Below are 20,404 nucleotides of genomic sequence, written 5' to 3' on the forward strand. Positions count from 1 at the left end.
ATTATTGTTGATGATGTTGCATTGCTAGGTGAATTAGCATGCATATTGTGGCCTTTATGGTGGTAGCTAATTCCCATGGTGAGGAATTAGTGATGTTAGTCATTTTGGACTGTTGTTGATGTTTGCATGCTAGGTGAATTAGCGTGCATAGCATGGCCCTTGGGGTGGTAGCTAATTCCCATGGTGAGGAATTAGTGATGTGAGTCACTAGGTCTCAAATGAGTGGGACTAGTGAGCTTGGTAGCCGTACCTGGATTTGGTCGGTGAAGTTGAACTATATGTTCACGAATAGTCGGTACCGCATGCATGGAGTTTCATTGCATAGTGTATGTATGACGTATAATATGAATGGATGTATTCCAGTATGATACGTGTGTTTGTGTTGATATTGAGTATGAGTTGCATTGGTATTGAGTATGATAATTGAGTTGATGTGCCGTTACTGAAGTGTGATGTGATTAGGGTGATTAATGTGTTAAATTACTTAACATGACATGATATTTTATAATGCTTATTATATCGATTGAGGAACTCACCCTTACAACTATTTTTCAGGTAACGAGCAGTGATTGAGTAGGAGCTAGTGCTTGGAGTCTAGTGTAGTCTCCTTAGTGGGTCATGCTCTGGTAGATGTAACATCGGGATGGGATGTTTTAAAAGTTTATTGTTGGTTGTGAACCAGTTTACATGTAATATGCTACATGTTTTGAATGATCGATTTGATCTCTATCCGCTGCGTATTATGCAACTGTTTTATTTGATAAATAAATGAGCATGACAAGCTATTTTGATGAATAGTGCGAAATATTGTGTGACACCCTTAATTGCATATTTACTCTGATAGATACATATTTGTTATTTTGATTAAATATTTGGGGTATTTTAGAAGGGTGTTACATTAGTGGTATCAGAGCATAGTCGGTCGAGTCGAGTCGTAATTATTCTGTTTTCCCTGTACGGGATAGGTGTTGCGTAACCCTATCAGTACTTATTGTTTTAGATTGTTGGGTTTTCAGAATAGAGATGGCTGGAAGAGGTAGAGACGATGCTGCGATTGCTGAGGCTCTGGGTATGCTAGCTGGAGTACTTGGAGGGAATCCGAATGTTGTGGGAATGGGAGCTGCTCGTCAACTGAGTGAGTTCCAGAAGAACAATCCTCCAATGTTCAAGGGAGCATACGATCCAGATGGTGCTCAGAAGTGGTTGAAGGAGATCGAGAGAATCTTCCGAGTTACTGAGTGTGCCGATAACCAGAAGGTCAGGTTCGGTACGCATATGCTGTCAGAGGAAGCTGATGATTGGTGGGTTGCTACCCGCACTGAGTTGGAATCTGCTGGGAATACTGAGATCACTTGGGATGTGTTCAGAGAGAGATTCCTGAGGAAGTACTTTCCAGAAGATGTCAGAGGAAAGAAAGAGATAGAGTTCTTAGAATTGAAGCAGGGTAACAAGTCTGTTACTGAGTATGCTGCTAAGTTCACAGAGCTGTCGAAGTATTACACTCCCTATGATGAGGCTACTGGGGAATTTTCGAAATGTGTGAAGTTTGAGAACGGGTTACGTCCCGAGATTAAGCAGGCCATTGGGTATCAGCGGATTAGAGTGTTTTCTGATTTGGTTGACTGTTGCAGGATTTTTGAACAGGATACCAAGGCCAGAGCGGAAAGCTATCAGCAGAGGGTTGATAGGAAAGGCAAGAATCAGAATGATCGTGGGAAACCGTATGCAGCTGGCAAAGGTTTCCAGAGGCAGAGTGGAATGAAGAGGCCTAGTGGGGGAGACTCCAGTGCCCCTGCTAAGTGTTACATATGTGGTCAGGCTGGACATCGTTTCCATGAGTGTGCTAGTGTTGAGAAGAAGTGTTTCAAGTGTGGCAAAGGTGGTCATTTGGCTGCAGAGTGCCGGTTGAAGACTATGACTTGTTTCAACTGTGGAGAGGTGGGTCATATTAGCCCACAGTGTCCTAAGCCGGAGAAAGAGAATCAGTCGGGAGGAAAGGTCTTTGCTTTATCGGGTTCTGAGACTTCTGCAGATGATCGTTTGATCCGAGGTACGTGTTATATTAATGGCTTTCCTCTTGTAGCTATTATTGACACAGGTGCGACTCATTCCTTTATATCTTTGGATTGTGCTGTGAAACTTAAATTAGAGATATCTGAGATGTTGGGTAGTATGGTGATTGATACTCCTGCGAAGGGTTCAGTGACTACTACTTCAGTTTGTTTAAATTGTCCTTTGAGTATTTTTGGTAGAGACTTTGGGATGGACCTAGTGTGTCTTCCACTAGTGCAGATTGACGTTATCTTGGGTATGAACTGGTTGGTGTCTAACCGGGTTTCTATCAACTGTTTTGATAAGACTGTGATCTTTCCTGAGATTGAGGAAGGAGAGAGTTTGGTTCTATCAGCAAGGCAGGTGAATGAGGCAGTAGCAGATGGGGCAGAGTTGTTTATGCTGTTAGCGACTGTGGAGGCTAAAGATAAACTGGCGATTTGCGATCTAGCCGTGGTGTGTGATTTTCCTGATGTGTTTCCAGAAGAAGTGAATGAATTACCGCCAGAGCGTGAAGTTGAGTTCTCGATTGATTTGGTACCTGGTACTAGACCGATATCGATGGCTCCGTACCGTATGTCTGCTGTTGAGTTAACTGAATTGAAGAGTCAGTTGGAAGATCTGTTGGATAAGAAATTTATTCGTCCGAGTGTGTCACCGTGGGGGTGCACCAATATTATTGGTTAAGAAGAAAGAAGGTACTATGAGGTTGTGTGTGGACTACAGGCAACTGAATAAAGTGACGATCAAGAATCGGTATCCTTTACCAAGGATTGATGATTTGATGGATCAGTTGGTTGGTGCGAGTGTGTTCAGCAAAATAGATTTGAGATCTGGGTATCATCAGATACGTGTGAAAACTGAGGATATTCAGAAGACTGCTTTCAGAACGAGGTATGGACATTATGAGTATTTTGTAATGCCTTTTGGTGTGACTAATGCGCCTAGAGTGTTTATGGAGTATATGAATAGGATTTTCCATCCGTACCTAGATCAGTTTGTTGTGGTGTTTATTGACGATATTTTGGTGTATTCGAAATCTGAAGAAGAGCATGTTGAGCATTTGAGAGTGGTTTTAGGAGTTCTACGAGAAAAGAAGTTATTTGCTAAACTGTCCAAGTGTGAATTTTGGTTAGAAGAGGTTAGTTTTCTTGGTCATGTAATTTCAAGAGGTGGTGTTGCTGTTGATCCTTCTAAGATAGAAGCGGTGTCTAAGTGGGAAGCTCCGAAGTCTGTTGCTGAGATTCGAAGTTTCCTTGGATTGGCTGGTTATTATAGGAAGTTCATTGAGGGATTTTCTAAGTTGGCGTTACCATTGACGATGTTGACTAGAAAGGGGCAAGCATTTGTTTGGGACTCAAAGTGTGAAGAAGGTTTCCAAGAGTTAAAGAGAAGGCTAACTACTGCTCCTATTCTGATATTACCGAGTTCGTCGGAATCATTTGAGGTTTACTGTGATGCTTCATTGTTGGGTTTGGGTGGTGTGTTGATGCAGAATAAGCAGGTTATAGCTTATGCTTCGAGACAACTGAGGGTTCATGAGAGGAACTATCCGACACACGATTTAGAGTTGGCAGCTGTGGTATTTGTTCTGAAGTTATGGAGGCATTACTTGTATGGATCAAGATTTGAGGTTTTCAGTGACCATAAAAGTTTAAAGTATTTGTTTGATCAGAAAGAGCTGAATATGAGACAGAGGAGATGGTTAGAATTTCTGAAGGATTATGACTTTGGTTTGAATTACCATCCGGGTAAAGCAAACGTAGTGGCTGATGCATTGAGTCGGAAATCATTGCATATGTCTATGTTAATGGTTAGGGAATTGGATTTAATTGAGCAGTTTAGAGACTTGAGTTTGGTGTGTGAGAGTACTCACAATAGTGTTAAATTGGGAATGTTGAAATTAACGAGTGGTATTCTGGATGAGATTAGAGAGGGTCAGAAATCCGATGTGCTTTTGGTTGATAAGTTGACTCTAGTGAATCAAGGTCAAGGTGGTGAATTCAGAGTTGATGAGAATGGTGTTTTGAAATTTGGTAATCGGGTGTGTATTCCGGATGTTACCGAACTTAAGAAGAGTATTCTTGAGGAAGGACATCGTAGTGGCCTGAGTATTCATCCTGGGGCTACGAAGATGTATCATGATTTGAAAAAGTTATTTTGGTGGCCGGGAATGAAAAGAGAAATTGCGAGTTTTGTTTATTCCTGTTTGACTTGTCAGAAGTCAAAGATTGAGCATCAGAAGTCGTCTGGGCTAATGCAACCGTTGACTATTCCAGAGTGGAAGTGGGATAGTATCAGTATGGATTTTGTGTCTGGTTTGCCGAGGACAAATAAGAATTGTGAAGCTATTTGGGTGATTGTTGACAGATTGACAAAGTCGGCTCATTTCATTCCGATCAGAATGGATTATCCGTTAGAGAAATTAGCTGAGTTGTATATTGAGAAGATTGTAAGTTTGCATGGTATTCCGTCGAGTATTGTTTCAGACAGAGATCCTAGATTTACATCGAAGTTCTGGGAAGGTTTGCAGAAGGCTATGGGAACTAAGCTGAGATTGAGTTCTGCATATCATCCGCAGACTGATGGTCAGACTGAGAGGACGATTCAGTCACTAGAGGATCTTTTGAGGGCTTGTGTTTTGGAAAAGGGAGGTGCTTGGGATTGTTATTTGCCTTTGATTGAGTTTACCTACAACAATAGTTTTCAGTCGAGCATTGGTATGGCACCGTTTGAAGCTTTGTATGGTAGGAGATGTCGGACACCTTTATGTTGGTATGAGTCCGGTGAGAGTGTTGTGGTTGGACCGGAGATTGTTCAACAGACTACGGAAAAGATTAAGATGATTCAGGAGAAGATGAGAATTGCTCAGAGTCGTCAGAAGAGTTATCATGACAAGAGGAGGAAGTCACTTGAGTTCCAAGAGGGAGATCATGTGTTTCTTCGTGTTACTCCGATAACTGGAGTTGGTCGAGCTTTGAAGTCGAAGAAGTTGACACCTCGATTTATTGGTCCTTATCAGATTTTGGAGAGGATAGGGGAGGTAGCCTATCGTATCGCTTTACCGCCGTCACTTGCGAATTTGCATGAGGTTTTTCATGTGTCTCAGTTGAGGAGGTACATTCCTGATCCTTCGCATGTGGTCCAAGTAGATGATGTACAGGTGAGAGATAACCTGACTGTTGAAACATCACCTATGAGGATCGAGGATCGAGAGTTGAAGAAGTTGCGGGGTAAAGAGATTGCCTTGGTGAAGGTAGCTTGGGGAGGACCAGCAGGTGGCAATGTGACTTGGGAACTTGAGAGTCAGATGAAGGAGTCTTATCCGGAATTATTCGCTTGAGGTATGTTTTCGAGGACGAAAACTCTTTTAGTGGGGGAGAGTTGTAACACCCCAATAAAAATAAGATAATTATTTGATTTAAATTAATATTATATTTATTAATTTAATTAAATAATTGGAATTATTGGATTATTATTATTATTATTTTGGAATAATAATTATTGGAAAATATATAAGTGTGAAATAAGGAAAAAGAATCCCATTTTTGGAAAACAGAGTTTTACGTGAAACAGAGAAGCGGCTGAAAAGTGGAAAGTGGAGAAAGGGCAAAGAGGAAGAGCAAGGGCAAAGGTTGGAGAAGAGAAAAGCTTGGAGCTCAAAGATTTGCCGGATTAATCAGGTAAGGGGGTTTATCGTCGTTTAATGGGTATTATGGGTTAGCATGTAATGGGTAGTGATAAACCGTTGAATTGACCCTAATTGGGATTGTGAACGCTGAAAATTATGTTGGATAAGCTGTGTTAAAACTGAAATTGAACCTGTATTTGAGTGTGTTGTAATTTCCCGAACGTAGAGCTTTTTACGGAATTGGAATCGGAGGTCCGGAAGTCCTCCAACGACGGAAAATGCGGAGAATTCTGCATTCTGCCTTGTGTTAGCGCAGGAACAGCTTTCTGTCTTGCATTAACCGGTTAACGCAGGGTGTTAACCGGTTAACACTGTGTTGTATTGTGTAAAATTGCTGTTTTGGCTGCGTTAACCGGTTAACCCAGGGCGTTAACCGGTTAACACTGTTAAGTTTTGGGCAGGAAGCGTGTTTGTGCTGCGTTAACCGGTTAACCCAGGGCGTTAACCGGTTAACACTGTCAAAAAGTGGAAAAATGGATATTTTAAATGTTATGTGTATATGTGATGGGTGGCCTATATCGGTGTGTGATATAGTAGGGATTATTTCCGCTGTTTTGAGCAGTATAGGTATTAGTAGAGTGTGCTAATACTGTGATTAATTATTTGACACGATATGATGTTTTGATGAATGTGTTGATGATGTATGATAGTAGGCATAATGCTATGAGTGTATATATTATGCATGTGGTTGTGAATGGACTATTTTATGACTTAGAGTGTGAGCATATGTCCATTGTGGATTATTGTTGATGATGTTGCATTGCTAGGTGAATTAGCATGCATATTGTGGCCTTTATGGTGGTAGCTAATTCCCATGGTGAGGAATTAGTGATGTTAGTCATTTTGGACTGTTGTTGATGTTTGCATGCTAGGTGAATTAGCGTGCATAGCATGGCCCTTGGGGTGGTAGCTAATTCCCATGGTGAGGAATTAGTGATGTGAGTCACTAGGTCTCAAATGAGTGGGACTAGTGAGCTTGGTAGCCGTACCTGGATTTGGTCGGTGAAGTTGAACTATATGTTCACGAATAGTCGGTACCGCATGCATGGAGTTTCATTGCATAGTGTATGTATGGCGTATAATATGAATGGATGTATTCCAGTATGATACGTGTGTTTGTGTTGATATTGAGTATGAGTTGCATTGGTATTGAGTATGATAATTGAGTTGATGTGTCGTTACTGAAGTGTGATGTGATTAGGGTGATTAATGTGTTAAATTACTTAACATGACATGATATTTTATAATGCTTATTATATCGATTGAGGAACTCACCCTTACAACTATTTTTCAGGTAACGAGCAGTGATTGAGTAGGAGCTAGTGCTTGGAGTCTAGTGTAGTCTCCTTAGTGGGTCATGCTCTGGTAGATGTAACATCGGGATGGGATGTTTTAAAAGTTTATTGTTGGTTGTGAACCAGTTTACATGTAATATGCTACATGTTTTGAATGATCGATTTGATCTCTATCCGCTGCGTATTATGCAACTGTTTTATTTGATAAATAAATGAGCATGACAAGCTATTTTGATGAATAGTGCGAAATATTGTGTGACACCCTTAATTGCATATTTACTCTGATAGATACATATTTGTTATTTTGATTAAATATTTGGGGTATTTTAGAAGGGTGTTACAAAGATAGTATCATCGCGAAAGAGTTGATAATATCTTGTAGACAATAAGTAAACAAACAACACCATAACAAGGTCCAATTTCAGTCTTTTTGTAGCCGATCATTCTGCATATTAACTAACATATCAATATGCATACTTTAATGATACAATTACACTAAACTCCAAGTAATCACACAATTTCAAAATGCATTTTTAAACCTCTTTGAAAACCTCTTCAGCTTCTTTAGATGATCTTGTGTTGACCAATACCTGAAATATAAAAAGTCCATGTAACCGACCATCTGGTACCAAAACTAAAACACGAATGCATTATAGCAATGTATACAAACACGTGTTTTGATTAATTTCTCCATAAGCACTTGTATAAATAACTTTAAAAGAGTTTTATAATAACTTATTAACTATGAGTTTTATTAACTTCTAATGTAACTTGCAATTAGATTATACTTCTCAATTAGTAAAAAAATCTCTAGTTTAACTTCTTTATAAACACTTCCTGTCGCAATGCAAAAATTACCACGAGCGTTCGCGCGTTCAAGATAATAACAGAGTCGCTACCGGAGTTTATTTATTCCAAAAGAAAAGGAAAAATATCGATAAAAGTCTTAAAGAAAAAGAAAATGGTCATCGCAATCAAATTCGGGTTCGGGAGTTGATTATGCGAGGGGAAGGTATTATCATTTGTTTTATTCAACGGGAACCATTTAGTTAGCTTCACGAATAGAAGGTTAGCTTTCATTATTGTTTTCTTCTAATTATTAAAAATTTGAGAGGAAAGAGAAATGATTAAAAATAAGTTTTTTTATTAAGGTGTCTGATGAGACGATGAATCTCACTCCTACTTATCCCCAAGTGCAATGGAAAACTCAAGGCTACGTAGTTCTGGGTAGAAAATGTTTGTTGGTTGGTCGATTTTAGCGAAAAGTGCTTTGTTCGCATTCGAGCGGAAATATTACTTGATACCCAAAATATGGATAAGTGAACATTGGCACCGCGTCAGAATGGACAACATAATTTGGAATCTCGCAGATTTATGTTCTTATCGCATTCTGGTTGAAAGCTTTCTTACTTCTTGCGCATGGTAGGAACGAAATGTTGTTTGCATCGCCTCGGAATCAATGAGGCATCTTTAGTTTATGAAAAGGTTTTGAAATCTCACTAAGAAGGAAAATAGATCATTTGATAGGTTGAATCTTTTTGGGTTCGAGACGAGTATTCGGATAATCAAGCTATATAACAGGTATTCAAATACTCGGGGAAAAAGGGGGCATACGCCTAACTAGTCCTTTTTCATCTAAATCATTTGCAAAAAAGTATTTGATTATTAATTAAAGTCCTTTAAAGACGACAAGTACTTTGAAGGCAAATTATATAGCAAGCGCCCAAGTAATATGGGAAAAGAGAGACATACGCCTAACTGGTCATTTTTTATCCATTTTTGTTGCGAAAAGATTTTGACGTGAAACGAATTAGAATTTTTTAAAAATGACAAGTACTTAGAAGACAATATATACAACATACATCCAAATACTCGGGGAAAGAGAAGTATACGCCAAACTAGTCTTTTTCCATCAATTTTATAAAAATGTTTGAAGTTAATTAAGTTAAGTGGCTTTGGTTTTATTTCGGAAAAATAACTTGATATTGATCAATCATTTTGGTTCGCATTGCATTAAATGCTTTTTTGTATTGAGTGAGAATTTATTGAAATTGAAATGATTTTTGAAATTCGCTTGATGTTGATCAAGAATTTGATTTATAAAAAGATTGACTTTAATGGTGTATTTTGATCTTTTAAAAGGGAAGCTTTAATCTAAAAAGAAAAGGGATTGTTAGATTTGAAATTTGAAAATATTTGATTAAAAATAAAATTGATTTAAAGTATTTTGAGTTTTTTTTGTTTTTAAGAAAATTGATTTTAATGAAATATTTACATTATCACCAAATACATCCATCAGTAAGTAAAATAAATAAATAAATAATCAAAATAAATAAAGCAACATAAATAAAATAAATAAATAAAAATGAAATAAACAAAATAGACAAAAATAAGATAAGCAAAATAAAATCAATAAAAAAGGTAGCGAGGTGCAAAATTGGATTAGAGGTGTTGCTCAACAAATGGGCCTAAAGCCCACGCTATTAGGGCCTAGAGAAAACTGGGAAAAAAATAAGGAAATGAGAAAAAACATGGGTTAATCAAGATCACTCGATTGAGATCAGGTGGTTCTGATCTTATTTCCAGGATCTTCTGATGGATCGAATCAGGGTCATAGGATTTAATCTGATGGCTATGGCGTGAGAGTCCACGGTGACTAGGATGGGGCTCCTTGTACATGGGCCCCGAAGTCTAAAGAAAGTAATCTCATCCAGCGGTCACTAGAGGTGACACTTGGCATCCACATGGGAAATGAAAGAGACAATATAGGAGAGGGTCCCAAGCAGACCCCCTCATTTTCACATGTTCTCTCTCTCTCTCTCTCTCTCTCTCTCTCTCTCTCTCTCTCTCTCTCTCTCTCTCTCTCTCTCTCTCTCTCTCTCTCTCTCTCTCTCTCTCTCTCTCTCTCGCCTCCAATGTCCACAAACAACCTGAGCACATAAAATCCACCTGAAAAGGATCACGCATAGTGGTTGGTGCGACGGAGATGAAGAACATGATGAATGTTCTTCATCTCCTTTCCAGATTTAAAAAAAAACACCTAAATCTCTTCAATCCAAACACAAACCATGTGTATTTTTCTCTTCTCATCTCAAATCTAGTTTTAATTTCAACAAAAACCCACAAAATCCACCCAAATTGAAACAACCTATCATACCCCAATTTTGTCTGGGCATTTTAAATTTTCATAAATTCGATTTAATTTTCAGTTTACATCATATGTACAGCATAACATGCACTTTATCATTAATAATACCTGAAATATCAGTCAGGATAAATTTATTGAAAATACAGACAAATCGATTGAATCTTTCCTCAAGTACGGACAAAATCAGCAGATAAAAAGTTTCGAAATTAAAATTGCAGACACCAATATTATTAATCTACGGTTCATGTAGTTTAAACTGGTGTGCCCATTATATTTTTTAGCGACTGTTTCAGTTGCATTTTGGCCCGCCCGAGCCTTTTAACCGGTGCAAATTTATTTCAGAATTTGAAGAAATGCTATATTTTTTCAATAAGTATATTTTGTGTTGATCATTTTAGTGTGTCTGATTTAATTTTTCGAACAAATTCACATCCGACTTCTATTTATAATCAATCCTGTTATTTCTTTGTTTTAATGTCCAAATTAGAGATTTGTTTTATTATTATCATTTTCTAAATTAAATTACTGTCTAAGAATTTTTTTAATGAATTTTTTTTAATAATAATAGAATTATTAATAAAAAGAAAAGGAAAATAAAATTAAAAGAAAATTATTTTCCTCTTCTTCTAACACGTTACCTCACCACAATCCTCTCATAAGATCTCCTCTCCCTCACTAACGTGACAAAACAAAAGGAAAAAAGATTGAAGCTCACACACACACGTTTCCTCACCCACTCTATCTTTTCTCTCTCACCTCACGTTTCCCTCACTCTACACGCCACTTACACACATAACCCACTCACATATACCTGCACTCTATCTTATCTCTCAGGACAAATGGCCATTATAAAGCGAAAAGAAAGGACAAAAAAAAAGAAATGGAAAAGAGACCATTGTTCCTCGTCTTCATGCCCGGATCCACGCTGGAAGCACCACCCAAAAATCCCCACTTTCACGCTCACCTCTCCATTCACCTTTCTCAACTCACCGTGAAACCATTCCCGTGAACCACCCACCAACACCTTTCTGGCGACGCCGATAATCACCGTCCACGCACCTGGCCACCGCATTACCAAAACCGCGACGGAAAATTCTATCTCACACTCACCAACCGGCGCAACCACCTTCGCCGGCAGCCACAACCAACATCGTTCAACAAACCTCCTTCACCGACAGATCTCCAAATTGTCGGCTACCAACACTACAACTCTCTCGCTGCCGACACTCCAAACCACATATCTAATCTCCACCGTGACCTCCTTCCACACACCAAAACGACGGACCCTTCATCCGACGACATCCCCACCGCCGAAACCCCACTGTCGTCCACGATGTTCCTTTGTTATTCCAAAATCACGCACCCGCACGAAATCGAATTTCACTCTTCGTCACTACCACCTTGAAACCCCAGCGAACACAAGGTCCACTTCATCTCTGTCGCGCCTCACCCACGACACCGCCAATGTCACTCTGAACCCTGTCGCCAAGACTCTATTTCTTACCAATTCTTTTAACAAACTCCAATTTTGTTTGATGAATATTTGCTGCTGTTAGAATTCTTAATAACTGAAGATCAAAGGAAAGGGTTGGAGTTAGTCATGGCTAACTTTAAAGTCATAACGACTTCAAGAGCTAAAGGAGAATAGCAGGAGAATCCAAAAGCAACACCGTCATCACTCCCGATAAAACTCTCGAAAGAAGAAATAATATGGCTGGAAAAGAGTGAGAGAGGATAAGATCCTGCAAAATTTCTTCATTTCATTTTCTGCAAATATTCTAATTCAAGGTACTTCTCTTTATTTTAATTGAAGTTTGAAAAGTCAAATCACATTCATTTCTAGTTTATACCTTATTTTTTCTCTTACTTATTAATTTTGTTTCAATAAAGTGGTAACCGATACTTTTGAATTTACAATTAATATTTTGGTATTTTATCTCGCAAGCAATACACTATTTTGGTTTGTTGCTCAAACTTTACTGTATTTTATGAATTGACATTTTACACAATTTTAATTACTGTGTCAATTGTACTATATTATAAAATATTTTAAAATGCACTCTTGATAGATATAAAGGTAGATGTGTGAAATCAATCAACGACTACCGTATTCTCGTGAACAATTCTACGGCATTATCGAGCATTTTTTTAGTTACTATTATGAATTAAGATTATGTATCCAGTTTTTTTATATACACATTAGACTCATGAACATTTTATGCACTTCTCATATATTGTGAAGGACGTTATTGAAAGTAACTTTGTAATATTGTAAATAAATTGTTTACTACCTCTTAAGTTCATTGTGTGAAATTAAATTAAAAAGTGTGGATTCGACAATTTCATGTCGTTGTACTGCTAAGACTTCAATACATTGATAGAATACTTTCACCGCGTTATGACCTTGCGTATGACATTAATCATGTTGTCATTTCGCGCAAACCGGTTCTTGAGCACATTGTGACTTGTTCAATCCGATCATTTTTCAAATCAACATTGTAACTTTATTTCTAACTCTTTTAATTAAATAAGTTAATTCATTAAATTTTGATTAATTAATTAATTTTTGTTAATTAATTAATTTTTGTTAATTAATTGTAATTAACTTAATTATTTGAGTCAATTAAATAATTTTGATAATTAACCTTAATTGATTTAATTAATCGATTTAATCGAATATTAATCAATTAACTTTGGTAATTAAAAATTGATCAATTTATTTTACTACCATTTCATCATCAAATCATTAAACCATTTAAAACACACTTCTCGATTCCAAAGTCAAGCCTATTTCCATATCCTTGTAAGTCGATCGCTTTTAAGCATTGCCATCAACCTCACATAGCTTACTCTTGGACTTTCTTACAATGAGACCTACTCGGTTATTAATTAATCGAGTAGAAGAATAATACACTAAAATAAAATTCATTTCATTCATAAACACAAAATTAAAACCTTGATCCGATGTCGAGTATTTTCATTAAAAATTAAAAGAACATATCCAATCACCATCAAACAACATTTCATTTGGAAATGAAAAGGGGGAGGATGGCTTTGAGTTTTCAATTCCTCTCCTCGATTATTTGAATACGAGTTCTCTTATTCGGTTAGTCAAATAGTCGTCAATTCCACCCACTTAAGAACAAATAAATCAAATTCTTTTATAATAAGAAAAGAAAAGGGAGATGACTTTGAGTCTTCAATCTTTCTCCTCGATTATTTGAATACAAGTTCTCTTACTTGGTTAGTCAAATAATTGTCGTTCCTCTATAAACTTCCAAACCTCGATTAAATCAAATTAGTAAGCTAAATGAAAAAGGAGTTGACTTTGAGTTTTCAACTTCACTCCTCAATTGGACGAATACGAGTTTTCTTACTCGATCAGTCGAACAATTGTCATTTTCCGCCAAACATACAACTTAATCAAATCATTTCCTTAAAAAAAACTATACGAAAAAGGAGATGGTTTTGAGCTTTCAATTCCTCTTCTCAAATGCTTGGATATGAGTTGTCTTACTCAGTCATTCGAGTATTTGTCGTTCAGGCTACAATGCGTCAACCTTATACAACCTTATTTTCATAAATATTTAGATGAAACAGAAAGCGGTCTAGAGTCTTCTATTCCTCTTCCCGATTATTAGGATACGAGTTGTCTTACTCGATTATCCGAGTATTCGTCATCCGTTCGAAACACTTTAATTATTATCAAATCCTTTCTATAATTAAGAATGAAAAAGAAAGTGGTCTAGAGTCTTCTATTCCTTTTCCCGATTATTAGTATACGAGTTGTCTTACTCGATTATCCGAGTATTCGTCATCCATTCAAAACACCTTAATTATTATCAAATCCTTTTTATAATTAAGGATGAAAAAGAGGGTGGTCTAGAGTCTTCTATTCCCTTTCCCGACTGTTAGGATACGAGTTGTCTTACTCAACTATCCGAGTAATCGTCATCCAACCAAAAACATCTCAACCAATCAAACAAAACGTCAAACATATTAATCCAACTTGTCACCCTCGTGTGACTAAAACTATTTTCAGAAAGAACACTGTTAATCCTTTCTAATGCGCACAACAAACTAGTGCTTAAGCCTCCGCTGAGAGAAGACAAGCCAGCGTTTAGCCTTTAGAACGCAATCTAAACAGTTGTTCGGTAAAAGACACCAACCAATCGTAGTTCCCCGAACTACGAATGCTCTGACTTCCTTATTGCACCATAAGAATACGTAGGCAGGAGATTGATGTATCTTCGCGAGCACACTAATAAAAAACCTCCACTTTTCCCTTTCTGAGGTTCCCATCCATTTCTATATATTTATAAACCGAAGATAACAAACAAACATAATTTAACACTCAAATTGCAAAATCAAACTAAAAGGTTCCCGTTGAGTACAACGGACATGAGGGGTGATAATACCTTCCCCTTGCGTAATGAACTCCCAAACCCGAATATGGTTGCGAAGACCATTATTTTATTTTTCAAAGGTTTTATCGATATTTTCCTATTCCTTCATTGAGATAAATAAAGTTCGGTGGCGACTCTGTTCGAACATAATTTTTTCCACGACCATCGCGAGGAATCGTATTTTTCGAGATGCGACAAATGGCGACTCTGCTGGGGAATAGCTCCAAGCAAAAGAGAGTGAAGCCTAATTTAGTTCAGTTTCTGTATTGTGTGTTAATCTTGTCTGTTTGTTATTTTTATTCTGTTATTATTATTTTGTCATAATTATTGTATTGTGATTTATTGACTATGTCTTATTTGGGGCTCTCTAGTTAGTGGTGCTTTGTGAGATAGGCTCTCTACCCGAGTCTGAAAAAAACCATAAGTTTAAGTTGGTGGTTGCGCAGTGGACTTCCACAAGGAGTCTTCCTTGTTGGGACGATACGAAGACCCCGCCTAGAGGAGATTCTCTTGAGATATTGTTGCCCGACGAGTCTTCGTCACGGCAATAGTATTCTCAAGTTGGATCAATGACTATAGGGACCTTTTAACCCACTCTATCCGGCGGTTATGTAGTATTAACCTACGAAGTCTCAAACTTTTCGGGTTAATATGAAAGCCACAATCAGATGAGATCCCTTGGACGTATTACTATCTTACAGTAATATTTCCAACCTCGATCTATGACTCTGAGAACCTTGTTAGAACCTTGGACTCGAGAGTTGCGTAGTAGAATCCCCATGGAGCCTTCCTTATTGGGATAATACGAAGACCTCACCTAGATGAGATCTTCTTAAGGATATTATTGTCCGACGAGTCTTCGTCACGACAGTGACGTCCTCAAGAAATATCCATGACTCTGGGAACCTACTAACTATAGAGCTTAGCCATGGGGTTACATTAATCAGAGATACCCGTCATTTACCCGTTATTCTGATCCGTCTGAGAACACTTTGAACCTGTGATCCTAAGCATGTCACTACATTCATACACATATCATTACATTTTCATTCATCATCATACATTTCATATCATTTTTTGAAAAAAAAAATATATACAAAAAAACTCATCCATCCTTCGTCCATAACCTGCAGTTGATTTCCCGACACTTATATCAGACTTAAAGTAGCTCTTGAAAAACCATTGATCCATTGGAGCAAAATCACATGGCATTAAGAGGAGATGTTGACTCGATGAAAAACCAGATAGACCAACTTGTGGAGGCTATGATAGCTTTAGAAAAGAGGGAGGACAACATTCAGCAGACTGCAGTCGTAGAGAATGTTATTCCAGCTCCAGTAAATGGTCCAACCCAACCTCAGCTTGTGTGAACCTCAATTGATAACTCTATTGTACAAGAACGTCATGTTGTTCAAGATTCCTTACGTCATGATGCTATTGAGTATCACAGTTTTGCATTCTCCGTGCCAGATTCCCATGGAACAAGCCTAGTGGTTAATGCTAAACAACCACAAGATGATGAGATTGCTAAAAGATGTTGCGTGCTAGAGAAAAGACTCAAGGCCATAGAAGGATAAGATACTCTTAAACTGAATGTTTTAGACATGTGTTTGGTACCTGGCCTGGTTATACCCGCAAAATTCAAAGCACCAAAATTTGAGAAGTACAAAGGGGATGGTTGTCCAAAGCACCATTTGGTGATGTTTTTTTCGAAAAATGACCTCTCGTGCCCACGATGATAAGTTGATGATTCACTGTTTCCAGGACAGTTTGACTGGGGCATCATTAAGTTGGTACATGAAGTTAGAAAGGAATCATGTTCAATCATGGTTGGACCTAGCTAATGCCTTCTTGAAGCAATACAAATATAATTTAGACATGGCTCCAGATCGCATGCAGCTGAGAGCCTTATCTAAAGAGAGCAATGAATCCTTCAGAGGGTATGCCCAAAGATGGAGAGAGTTATTGGCTTACGTTGAGCCATCACTCTTAGACAAAGAATTGATGGAATTATTCAGGGACATCCTGCAAAGTCCATACTTCGAAAGGATGATTAGCAGTGCAGCATCATACTTCGCTAACTTAGTGACAATTAGAGAACGCATCGAGAGTGCCCTAAAAAGTGGAAAAATCCAAGGCACCTCGAGCAACCAAGCTAGCGAGACAGAATCCCTCGGTGATTCCCAAAAGGAAGAAGATGATGAAACAAATGCAGTCATGGTAGATGTTGGGTATTCTCACAATGCACCAGCCAGACCTTATGGTTCTTCACCTTCTCGATAATCACCATTTCCAACACCACGTTATCCTTATAGGCAATCAGCAAGGCCTAGAGCACCATTCAAGCAACCATAGACTGTTCCTCATACAAATCAAAGATCTTGTGGTCAAGGATATCAGAATCAGCATCAAAACCAGCATATGCCTCAAAACAATCTGGAAATAAGGAATGCTCCTCTCGATCCAATCCCTATGTCATACAGTCATGTTTTTCCATGTCTGATTCAAAGCTCGCTAGTGGAGCCCAAGTCTCTCAGGCCATTGTCAGAACCATACCCACTTGGATATGATCCTGATGTGCAATGTGGATATCATGCTGGAACAATAGGGCATTCAACTGAAGATTGCAATGCTTTCAAGGCTAAAGTGCAACAATTGATCGACAAAAGGTACATATCCTTTGCAGAAGGAAGCCTGTTGGTGCACGTTAATCTCTCGTTAGAATGAGTTCAAAGATTTCATAGAGTATCTTCTAATGCCAGTAGTTCAGACAGGAAGACATCCTCAACACTGGCAATCATTGGACTGATTTGTTTCTATTTATGCATTTGTAGTTTCTTTGTTGTTAAAAGCTGCTTGTGTTTAAACATTGTTGTTTTTAATGGTAATATTGATGAAGTAATGATGCATGTTTTGAATTAATTATCTCGCATTCGCTCATTTTTCTTCTCTTATATCAAAAACAAAAATACATCAGTGTTTCTCCCATTCACTTTTCTTTACCATAAATTTTGTTTTAGCAAAGATTTGAGGGAGGATGACGAAAACAAGATACCCATAACTGCTGACTATATGCTTTCGGATAAAATCCTGCTAATGATGTACATGCATTGTTTCAAATTCCCAAACACTGGAGAGATAAGGAGTTAATCCCTAGTCAACCACTTTGAGCCTAGAAGTAGGTGTTTATTTCGGATGAATAAACCCTTATGTTTAACCTAGGGAAGGGTAGTGTTCAGTTAATTTGACTACGCATTCAAATTTCAAGATGAAACATCCCGTCTGAGGATCAACCACATGATATTCTTCGCACACATCCTGAAGTGTAGAAGGAACCATGCAAAATCCAAAAGTTATGGCGTTCGTTCTTCAATGACCATTGACTTGGCAGTCACAACCTATCAAAAATAAAAATCAAAGAAAAGCCCGCTAAGTCGAACACCCAAGAGGCGACTTAGGCAAAAATTAGGGCAATCCCGATGGACTAAAAGCTTCAAAAGCAGTTCAGGCAAAAGTTAGGGATCAAGATAAAAAAATCAAAGGAGGTCACGAAAAAAGCTCAACAAAATAAAACGAGATTCAGTGACCACCATATCCAAATCAAAAGATCACCAACATCCATAAAGAGCGAAATAAGTGACTGTCATTTCAAAAAGATCTTACACTACTGAAATCTCGTAAGAGTGTGTGTCGAATTAATTGAACGTAGGATTGGAGATCATCATGAAGAATGGGTGGGTTAAAATAAACTTCGAGCCTTATATCCTTTTGTTTCAATAACCATGAACCAAGCCACGTTACAAACCTCAAAAGACCTAATTGAGGTAGGGTTATTTTCGAAAGCATATTACAGCAAAGTTGTGTAAACTTACTCCTAAGGATTTACTAATATTCAACATCAATGTCATTATTCTCACTGTGTCTTTCACACTTTAAATTGCTAAATCAGCATTACATTTGGACTCATGGTCCACTCGTCACACACTATCACATCATTCCAATAAATGATTCTTTTTCAAAACTTGCATGAATATCGCATTAAAATTACCATTTATAAGTGAACAATTTTAATTGCAATTCAGTACTCGACATCATTGAAATTTCAACAAAGAGTAACCAGTGGAACTTGACCATTCACCAGAATCAAGACTACCTCATAACTCACGAATCGGGTGCATGCCACCCAAAACATCAAGTTGATCATAGGAAAATTGCTCCAAGAATTGGTCAGTCTTAAACAGTCTCCAACATTTGTTAATGTGCAAATCATTTCAAGAATCAGTTGATCCAGAGCAAATCATCTCAGGACTCTATTAACTAGGGGCAGATCACCTAGAGGTTCTGTTGGCCAGGGGCAGACCCCTTCAATATTCAGTTAGGGTGAGTTAAGTCGCTTCAACGCTCATACCGGGGCAAGCTACCTCAAGAGCACAGAAAAGTCAACCACTCCAAGAGTCGGTTAACCAAGGATAAATCCTTTCATGGATCAAAATTCTAGGGCAATCCATCTGCAAATTACGGTACAATTGCTTTCAAAATCCTTTCGAGGCAAACATTTTGCATAGACCCATCACATTGGGGCAAGATGAGCCATACAAGAGCGAGTCCTCTCCATGTTTTCAAGCAGTTCAAGCAAAAGCTTTTTTCGCAAGTCAGCAAATGCAGAGTTCAAGATGAGTGTCGGGGAATCATGCTACCACCCTATAAAATAACCTTTTGACAGATAGAAGCCTTTCTGGAAAGAACCTTATCTTCCAATACCCACGCAGGGGTATTTTGGAAACATGCAAATCATTGCATAAAGCATCCTCATGCATTAGTCATGTCACTTTGCTTTGACGTAAAACCATGCATATCATAAAATTCATCGGGTCTAACCCCATAACAGGAACCTGGCATCAAAAAGCCTTGAAACACAAAATCTGACACCAAAGCCCAACATCGCCTGGCCATTTCAAAGTCCAGTTCTCGTCTGGAAATTTATTTCAAAGTCCAGTTCCCGTCTGGCAACTTATTTCAAAAGCTCAGTTCCCGTCTGTCGCATCCGCGAAAAAACAACCGGCGGGCTAAAACAAAAACAACACAGAGCCGCCACTGCGCGTTATTTATCCCAAAATAGGGAAAGGAAACGCTCAGAGAAACCTGGAAAAAGCATGGTCTCGCGACCAAAGAGAAAGGGTAAGGGAGTCGGGTACGCAAGGGGAAGGTATTAGCACCCCTCACGTCCGTCGTACTCGACGGGATCCACGTTCTAAAAGAAAGAAAAGGTTGCTAAAACATCACACACACACACAAGGAACGCAGGTGGGGTTAAGAGGAAGAGGGATCGCTAGGACATCGCGTCCTATGCCTACATATCTCGTCTGGAACGAGAATCAGAGCTACTGTAGTTCGGCTCACGCACGCCAAACAACACACGCACCCAAACAGGCAAACATGGAGCCTGAATGCCAATCACTGGGCTTACATCAGCATCCGAACCAAAACAGACACACGCACACTGGAACCCAGATGCCACTTGATGGACTTACACCAGCTTCCAAGCACACAACAAGCACAATCAAACATAATCAGGATACGGACAGCCAATCGCTGGGCTTACATCCATATCCTGACACACAAGCTTAACAAGCAAACACACACAAAAAGGAAAAAAAGTGCCCGGAGAGACCTCGCACGGTCTCCTGCCTACATACCTCGTCTGGAACAAGGATCAGGGCGATTTAGTTCCCCCCAAAGGGGGAAAATCTAGCCAGAAACCAAGGGAAGACACACTACCAGGGAGCTGTACTCGAGCCTAGTGTTGTCATGC

The sequence above is a fragment of the Lathyrus oleraceus genome, chromosome 7 (genome assembly GCF_024323335.1).
Source record: "Lathyrus oleraceus cultivar Zhongwan6 chromosome 7, CAAS_Psat_ZW6_1.0, whole genome shotgun sequence".
NCBI lineage: Eukaryota > Viridiplantae > Streptophyta > Magnoliopsida > Fabales > Fabaceae > Lathyrus > Lathyrus oleraceus.